The sequence below is a fragment of the Buceros rhinoceros genome, unplaced genomic scaffold (genome assembly GCF_000710305.1).
Source record: "Buceros rhinoceros silvestris isolate BGI_N320 unplaced genomic scaffold, ASM71030v1 scaffold37004, whole genome shotgun sequence".
Taxonomy (NCBI): domain Eukaryota; kingdom Metazoa; phylum Chordata; class Aves; order Bucerotiformes; family Bucerotidae; genus Buceros; species Buceros rhinoceros.
In genome coordinates, this window is record NW_010409494.1 from 1 (window position 1) to 8,760 (window position 8,760).

An 8,760-nucleotide genomic window follows, 5' to 3' on the forward strand; every position below is an offset into this window, starting at 1 on the left:
GCACCGGCTGCACTCTGCCAGAGCTCGGGGCTGCCAGGCCCTCTGCTCTCCAGGCTCTGCTTTGGGTGGAAGTCTTGAGGGTGGCGGTGGCAGCAGTCCCTGAGGTCCCAGCCGGAGCCGGATCGGTTGCTGCTAGGGCTTGAGGAGGGGAAGAAACCTGTCTGCCCAGGGAGGGGGGGGCGTGTGTGGGGTGAGCAAGAGGCAGCAGCGAGGGTTTTTCACGTTCATTTTGGGGTGTAGAGGCTCATAGATGGAGGCGATGGGGCTGTAGGAGATTTGATTTTTCCTGGGTTTAGTTTGTGGGGTTTTTTCCTGTGATGTTGAACTGGTCACCTCTCTCAGGTCCTGAGACTGAAGTAAACTTGGAAGGCATAAAAATGCAGGATCTGTTAGCTGTTTCCTGACTGGCAGTAGGACTTTATGCTTTTCTTGCTGCTGTACTGTTACAGATGTTTCTTCCAAACTGGGATGTATGAAAAAGTGTTGTCGTTTACTTTTTCTGTTCTGTCTTTTACAATTCCTATGTCTGATGGATTTACGTGGTCATTGCTGGCCTGTTAGCTGATAAGTCTGACATCTTTTACTACTTCTTTACTTATCTCTTCTTATTGAGCTTTTGGTTTCAGAAATGGGTGTATTGAGCTGCTACTTAGTCTGGACTCTTAATATTCTTCCAGCCGCAATTCAAGGGACCAGTAAGTTTTCTTATAGGTTAATGTTTGCACTGTGCCTCAGGAAGGATGAGTTATGCAGGGTTCTGGGTAGGTTCATCTGAAAGGGCTTTGTCCTGTAAGATGCTGTTAGACAGCTGTTTGAGGATTTTTTTACTATTTTTTTGAATTTATTTTGTCCTTTAGTTTTTCTTTGCGACATTGTAGCATCTCATATCACAGGGTGTTAAAGTTGGCATTTGAACTTTTATTTCCAAGAATTGTTCTTAAAATAAGTAATGTATTAGAGGTCCATTTGGTTACTCTTCAGTGTGTGGGCTTAGGAAATTTGATTGCAGATATTTTTGTTTCCCTTTTCAAGTACTGAATTCTGGCCTTTGCAGCTGAATTTTCAGGTTAGTTTATAGAGCAAACTGAATGCTTGTCTTGTTTCTGAGTGGCCCTCTTATGGTTCTTGTTCATCTCAATCTTTAGGCTGCTCTGTAAGAATGGTCTGTTGAGGTTTTTTGTGGTTTTTTTTTTTTAATAAAAAAGTTAGTATCTATAGCCATGTTGATTTCAGTGTTACCAAAATCCAAAAGGAGAAACCTATTAAAGCATCATAAAGAAAATGCTCGTGTGCTTGGTGCTAAATAAAGAAGTTGTTGGGTTGAGCATATACTAACATGATCTAAAGCTTCCGCCCTGCACTTGAGAGATACTTAACTTCAGTTTGATTCCTTTAAGAGGCCAGATTACATCTGGTTTGCTGCTTAACTTGTTTTGACTCTGTTAACTTTGGTAGGCCTTGGGTTTATTTTTTCATATTATTTTCCCCCTCCCTCCTTGAATTATGGAAATGAAGTTCTGGAAGAGACTTAAACGTGTGAAGGTTTTGCATTTGACTCTGCCCCTGTATCGATTCAGTAGCCACCTCCAGTAAAGGGCCACAAGCCTGTAGAGTGCAGGTCTGGTGAAACTCAGGTCAGTAGCGTAGGACCAGCCACTGTGGCTGTACTTGGGGAGAACACTGAATGCTGTTAAGCAACTATGCATTTGTCACAAGTCTGTCCTTGGATCTGAAGCATGCCTTATTGCTAGAAATGGGCTTCACAGAGGCTCGTGGTGTTTTACTCTGGTAGTGCTGGGCTAACATACCAGCATGGTGCAATGGCAAGCAGGAGAATGAGGGGGCAAGAGGACAAGTTGTGGCTCTCAAAGTGTAACCTAAAGCAGAGGTGTTGGCTGGTCTTGCTAGATACCATTTGACAACTTTTCTGTTCCCTAAGAGAAATTACCTGTGCTGGACAAATCCCAGCTGAGAAGTTGTATTTTCTCCCGATACATACCGACCAAAAAAAATTTAATTTTTTTTTTTTTTTTTTAAATTTCAGCTGCGTTTGTAACAGTTGGTTATTTTTTATGTGGTTGAATATTAGGGGCAGCATCTTCTCTGGCCGGTTTTCTGGGCTCACTCAGACTGGATTATGTGGAAACCATGCCCTGTTGTAGCTGCTGCCCTGCTTGAAGCATCTGCCTGTGTACCAGTACAGAGCTTTGGCAGAGTACAGCCTTTCTGGTAACACTTCTGGAGTTCATTTGTGAAGATCATAAGTGATGAGTGCATTGAGCAATGCAAGTCCTGTCTCCCAGAATCCAGACTAGATTCATTTTCACTCTCATGTGTTAACCTTCAAGTTCATTTTTCAGATCACGAAGGTGTGCTGCTGTATAAGTGGTTTGAACAACTGTGGCATTCATGTGTATGAAAATCAAGTAATTATGCGTGCTAGATTCCATTAAACAAAGGGTGGCCTGCTATGTTTCCTTTCCACTAAATTAGGCCAATATGCAGTAGTGGCTTTTACGGACTGGAAGCGTAGTAGCTACAAATCTCTTAACTCCTGGCACTGGGACCTCTGCTGTGGATTGAGAGCACTGACATGCCATAAATTTCAGAACTGCTCCAAAGACCAGGTTTGAATGAAAACTAAGGTGTGTTATTTCTTGACAGTGAATGGACTGACCATTGGAATGAGCTGTCTGAAGTTAGTGGGGAGCCTCCATACTTGATGCTGCAATTCAAGGCCAGAATTTTTTCTGAAAGATGTTTTGGGCTCAGTTCAGGAATAATGAAGTGGAAACTTTATGGCCAGCATTACACAAGGTCCAGACAGGATGATCCGATGGGCTTTCTGACTTCAAGTTTCATGTGTTGAATCTGCTAGAGCCAATACACCTTCTCCATTTCCTGCAAAGTGCGCTGACCTGGGTGTCTGCATCCTGGTCTGAGTACATGGTTTGGTGAGCAGCTGAGCCCAGCAGCTCCCAATGGCTTGTCTCCCTGCCGCTTCTGCCAGTGTGGGCCTGTCCTCTCCTTCGAGCTTTGGCACTCACCCAGCCTGGCCCTGAGCTGATGAGTGTCACTAAGCCAGCAGGAACTTATCTTGTTTCAATTGTATTTCATCCTGTCTGCCGTAGTCCTTTTATAGATTCCGTTGGTTGAATTGGCCTACAGAGAGGCCAGACAATCTGAGGAACTAGTATAAGATAATCAGCAGGAGAGTAAGACCAAGAGGAAAGAACGGGCCTCCTTTCTCTTGGATTCCCAGTACTGTTGCCATGGTTAACCGCATTTTGTGTAGCTTCACCCCATTGCATTTTCTTGTGGCTCCCACACAGAGGTGGGAGACTGGACTAGAGGATTCTTGGACCGATCCTCTGCAACTGATCCTCTCCTTAATTCCAAATCTGCTCTTCCACAGCAGCTTTCCAGTCTTTTGCTGTATGTCTCTTGTCGCTTTGTTTTAATTTTTGTTGTTTCCCTCCTCTACATTTCCCCTTAAGTGACCAGTCCTTTACTGTGTGAACTTCTGCAGATTCCAGCTTAGACCCATCTGCCTATCCACAGTTACTCTTGGAGGAGGTTTAAAAATACACAACAAAGCCTGTCTTAGGAGACCAGTCAAGTAGCTGACAAAAATGGGTTGCCTAGCGAAGGTGTCCTAATAAAATTGGCTTTGGGGGGTGGTCTGATCAGATGAGTTTGCGTCCTGCTGGTGCGGAGGCTTATATGGGTTTCACTGTGTTGTCAAGTGAACTGAGATGTGTTTGTTTCCCAGCCTTGTAGGGTGCAATAGTCCCAGCAAGTGCTTCCTTAAATAATCAGCACCTTCGGCCTCGCTCATTGTGATCTCACAAGACATGGCATCTGTGATGTCACAATGGAAGAGATTCTGCAGCTGTGACATAGCTGACGTATCTGGTGGTGCCTTTGACGTATCGGCCAAGGAATGCAGTGGCAAGAATGAGCTCAAGAAAGGGGAGAGAGACCTTCCTTAACCCGAGAGTGCCCTCCATCCTTTAGTCAACCCTTTCCGTGTTCACTTTTCCATAGTGGCCATGTAGAGGAAAGCCTGTGCATCTCCCAGATGAGTGGTTGCCTGACTTTGCTTCTGTAACCCTCATTCTCTTCTGCTGTTACCCCTGTATTGCATCTTATTTTAGACTGTAAGTTCTTGAGAACAGGGACATCTTCATCCTTAGTGGGAAGAGGCTGGGTGTGATTGCAGAGTGTTGTAAGAAAGAAAAAAAAAAATTGGTGCAAATTTGTATCTGAGCTAAGTAATGATGGGACAGCATATAGGCATCCCATGACAATGCTTTGGGAAAGTTACAGTATGAATTTTCCAGAACACAGGCTTGGCTGTCTAGCAGTCCAGAGACAAACCCAGCCAAACGTGAAGCGAGAGCAACCATGGAAGTGCACTGATTTCATGTTCAAGGGATGGTACTGTGAGGTTAATAAAGAAACAAATTTACCTGTCTAAAATTATGTTACGTTATTAAAACAGTTCTAAAAGCTTTGTGTTTTGTTGTTTGTTTTATGTATTTTTTTTTTTTTCCCAAGTTTGGGTGGTGACAGTGGTTCAGCTGGTTTTGTTCATAGTCTTGTCTCCTGCCTCACAGACTAGCCAGGCACTGTCATTTTTGGACCATAGTTCATCTCATGAAATATTTGGTTTTAGGTTAAGGTCGATTAACAAAAAAATTGAGTTATCTCTATTGTTCTTCAGTTATATCTTCACACAACTGAAATACGGGCTCACATTTGACCTCTGAATATGCATTTGAACAGCTACCAAAATTGAAGTCCTGCATTTTTTGTTGTACTCTGTTCTAGGTGTTGCTCAATGTGTGCAATTTTGTTCTTAAAAAAAAAAAAACCCAAAACTTTATTACTCTATCTTTCAGTTCTTATATTTATAATTTAATAAAATAGAACACTATAATTTAATAAAATAATTTAATAACAAACCTGACTTACATTTTGGATCATTTTTAGCTGCTCTAGCCTTGAGTTCAGTTGTCTGTCAGAGGCCAGTTGTCACAGTTGCCCCTACCCAGGCTTTGCACGGGGCATAAAGTGAAGTGTATGACTCCCAAAGCTTGCTTGCATTTATTTTTTAGTTTTACTTGTCCTTTAGATTAGTGTGAAGTTTTTTGTTTGTTTATTTTTAGTATGGTGGAGGGTCATACTGCTACAACAAAGTCATTTAAGGTGTAAATGGAGGCTCTCATAAAACAGCATCTTTTGGGTCACCCCTCCGACCTGAACTAAGTGTTTGTCTCCTTGCCCCCTCCATACATCAGCTTATCGAACTGAACAGTGACGGGTAATGTTTCTGGGTAAAGGCAAGCTGTTAAGGTTATGCCATCGCTTCCTGCCGGCTGATTTTAACTGTGGTTGTAAAAGGTAAATATTAATGTTATGTGCAAAGAGCCCATTAAGCTCAAGTTCGTAAACTAATTTGTCTCTCCATTGATGAATTTGAATCCTCTGCAGCTTGCATGGTGCACATCTCTGTGTGGCGGTCCTGCAGGTGGGGGAGAGCACTCCCAGTGCCCTGCTGGCTGCTGTCACCGGTTTCTTCATGTAGTAGGAGTTTCCAGTCTTGTTCCTTGCCACTTGTTGCCCCTAAGTGGCTTCCCTGGTTGGAAGCCTGGAGCGTGACAGTCTCTGGTCTTTGTGCTCAGTGGGGTCCCTGGCAAGCTGGCGGCTACAGCTGGCACTTACCTGACTTGCTGGTGATCAAACTGTTGTGCTGTAGTATTATGTGCTTGGACCAATAACAAGCAAGTGCTGTGGTCAGCCTGAGCTTGTCCTGTTACCTGCAGCTGATGTCCAGAGATTGATTTTTTTTTTAATTTTTTTTTAAATTATAGCTGATGATGTCACTTGTGGCACACGCTGTTATACAGCACATAACGCAGACTTTATCTTCCAGCTGAAACCCACCACATGTGGCCATTTCCCGTGTTATTGTGTGTTGCAAATGTAAAATGCTGTCACGTTTTCTAGGTCTGTGTACAATCTGTCAAAATAATTCCTGAGGTCCAGCCTCGGTTCATGGTCCCATTACATTTCATACGTACCTGTGTAAGGAATTGGAGCTGTGTGATATGAAATATTAACCTAGTGGGGTTGAATGCCAGATGTGACAGCTTGCACTGTCTGAGATTATAATCTGCCCCTGTGTGCCTAAGAAATATATATATGTGGTGTTTTATGTAGGTTTGGAAATGGAATCACTGAACATGTGGATTTATATGGAGAGAGCTGGGTTTCTGAATTTTGAAGCTGCATTGCTTGCATTGTTGTCGGAAAAAAATATGGGATAATTACTAGTGCTTTGCATTGTAGCCATTATAAATGCTTTACATGACTTCTAATAAAGTGTGTTTGCTCAGCAGCTACCTTGTGCTCTGAGGCACTCTGACCTTGCCAAAGAAGATGATGTGAGGTCTTCCCAGGGCACCTAGAGCCGTGGCTGGGTAAACATGCAGTTAAAACTTCATTTGGCTGAAGATGCAGAGTTTGCAGTGGGGTTGCTCTTATTTGTATACTGTCTGTAGAGGGGAATGGGCATGCAATATCCCACTCACCCACCTTCGTTTGGAGCGTTGCTACACGGCAGAATGGGGAGGGAGCCTCTTTGGAGGATGGGGAATCTGATCCTGTCGTTAGATGTGGACCACCTGCAGAAGCTGTTAGTGTAAACAGGGGCTAGGTGTGTTGGCTGTTTTTTCCTTCTGCTGATGTCCCACAGTACCTGTGTGACCCCAACCTGCCAGGCTCTGGAGTGGTGCTGCTGTGTCTGCGTGGTGATGTGCCTGATTCCTGTGGAGACAGCCAGCTTACCTTTGCCAGCTGGACTTGATCTCAGGAGCCCCTGCCCTGCTGTGTGTGGTGTGGGCCAGCCTGAAGATACGTGGGGTTCATATCTGATGCCTTAGTCTTGCCAGTTAAGATAGATTAGAGAAGTACTGATCTTGCTGTATGGGGGTGGATAATGTGTGTTTTATTGCCTGTGTTTGATATAGGGGTTGGAGCCTGCCTGCCTCCCCCACTCCAACTGTATATTTTACTTTATGCAGTAGGCTAAAGACCAGGTTTTACTGCAACCAACTTAGAAGCTGCTTTGTTCTGAGATACTATATTTGCTGTAATGGGCATTTAGATTCATAGCTGGTAGCTTGAAGATTGAAAGCACGTATACCTTAAATATCTCTTATCTGGGGCAGGTTAGAAGTGAATATAACTAACTTCTATTTGGCTGTAATGCATTTATTAATGACAGTAAAAGCTGTAGATGGAAAAGCAATAGGTAGAACTGAGTCCCTTTAGGATAAATGTAATGTTGGGCTCTTCTTTATTGTTTTGTAAATTGAGTTTTCAGTTTTCTGGGTACCTGCTGCCTGGCGCACTGCTTTCAAAAGGCAAGCAGGCCCCAAAAATGTGAAAGCCACAAAGTGGGGATGCATTTGCACCACGGAATTGGCAGCGTGGACACTGGCTCAGTCTAAAACATCTCAGCTCCTTTGATTTTTTTTGCCTTTCACTGAAAACCTTGGAAAGGGAAGGTTACCAAATGCGTGTTTACTCGAAGCACACAACCTGCTCAGCTGCAATTATCTCCTAATCTGGTCCTTCCGAGTTTCTCTGGTCTCGCAGGTAAATACAGATTTAGCTGTTATTCAAGGCATATTATTTACCTCATTAAGTGTGTGTTTTGGCACGTGCATTATTTACCTGACAGACTAACGAATGGGAGAGAGCAAACGCTGACTTTTGTGCAAACAGCGACTTTGTTCGTGTGCGACGAGTCCTCCACTTCCCTTGCCCATTTCAGCTCCATGTCTTGTGGTGAGCGCTTCCAACAAAAAGTGAACAGGCACGGGGAGGCCGTGCTCAGAAACCATGCAGGTGGGTGGCATGTGTTGTAACTGAGCTCTTAACCAGAGCCATGAGCAATGGGACCAGCTGTGGGGTTGAATTTAAATAGGTATGTAGCAAGGTGTGAATATAGAGTCAGTATAGAGGGGGTACTCATACCCTTGTTCCAGAGAAATGGGTTGTGGCAATTTGCCTGTTCTGCTATCGGTCGCTGTACCCAGCTATGTAACACCTCCGTGAGTTGGGCGTGAACTCTCATCCCAATAAATCTATTAACAGCCCTGAGGCTGACCCGCCTTGGGTGGTGACACTCCTGTCCAGTTTTTCCTGCAATGCTTTAAAAGAAAGAGGCTGAGGGATCCAGGTAGCATCACACAGATAATGTAATTTATTAAATAGCGTTTGTTAAATAGAAGCACCAGAAGGTGATGGCTGGATAAGGTATTTCTTTGGAAGAGTATAACCTATAGAGTCCTGCTTGCATTTTACAGTCCCTGCAGTATGTGTGTGAGTTTGTTGAACCAATATCTCCATCTGAAGTAAGAAATCGAATGTAGCACTAGATCACGTCTCTGAGAAACCCTGTACACAAAGCAAATGAGAACTTTCCTGGGGCGGAGCCTTGCAGTCACCAGATGCATGGATTTGTAATGGAAGTGGGAGGTTTCAGTGCCACTAACAGGTGTTTCAGGACCAAGCTGTTTGAATGGGTTTTAGTATTGATATGTATATTGCTGTATTTAATTACTACCATGTATCAGAATTTTCATTATATACGAAAAGATGAAAGGCCTCCTCAGAAATTTCACTGGGGTTTAGATCAGATTTTCTATGTTTTAAGTGGTTTATGCTGTGTTCTCCTATAATGAGGTT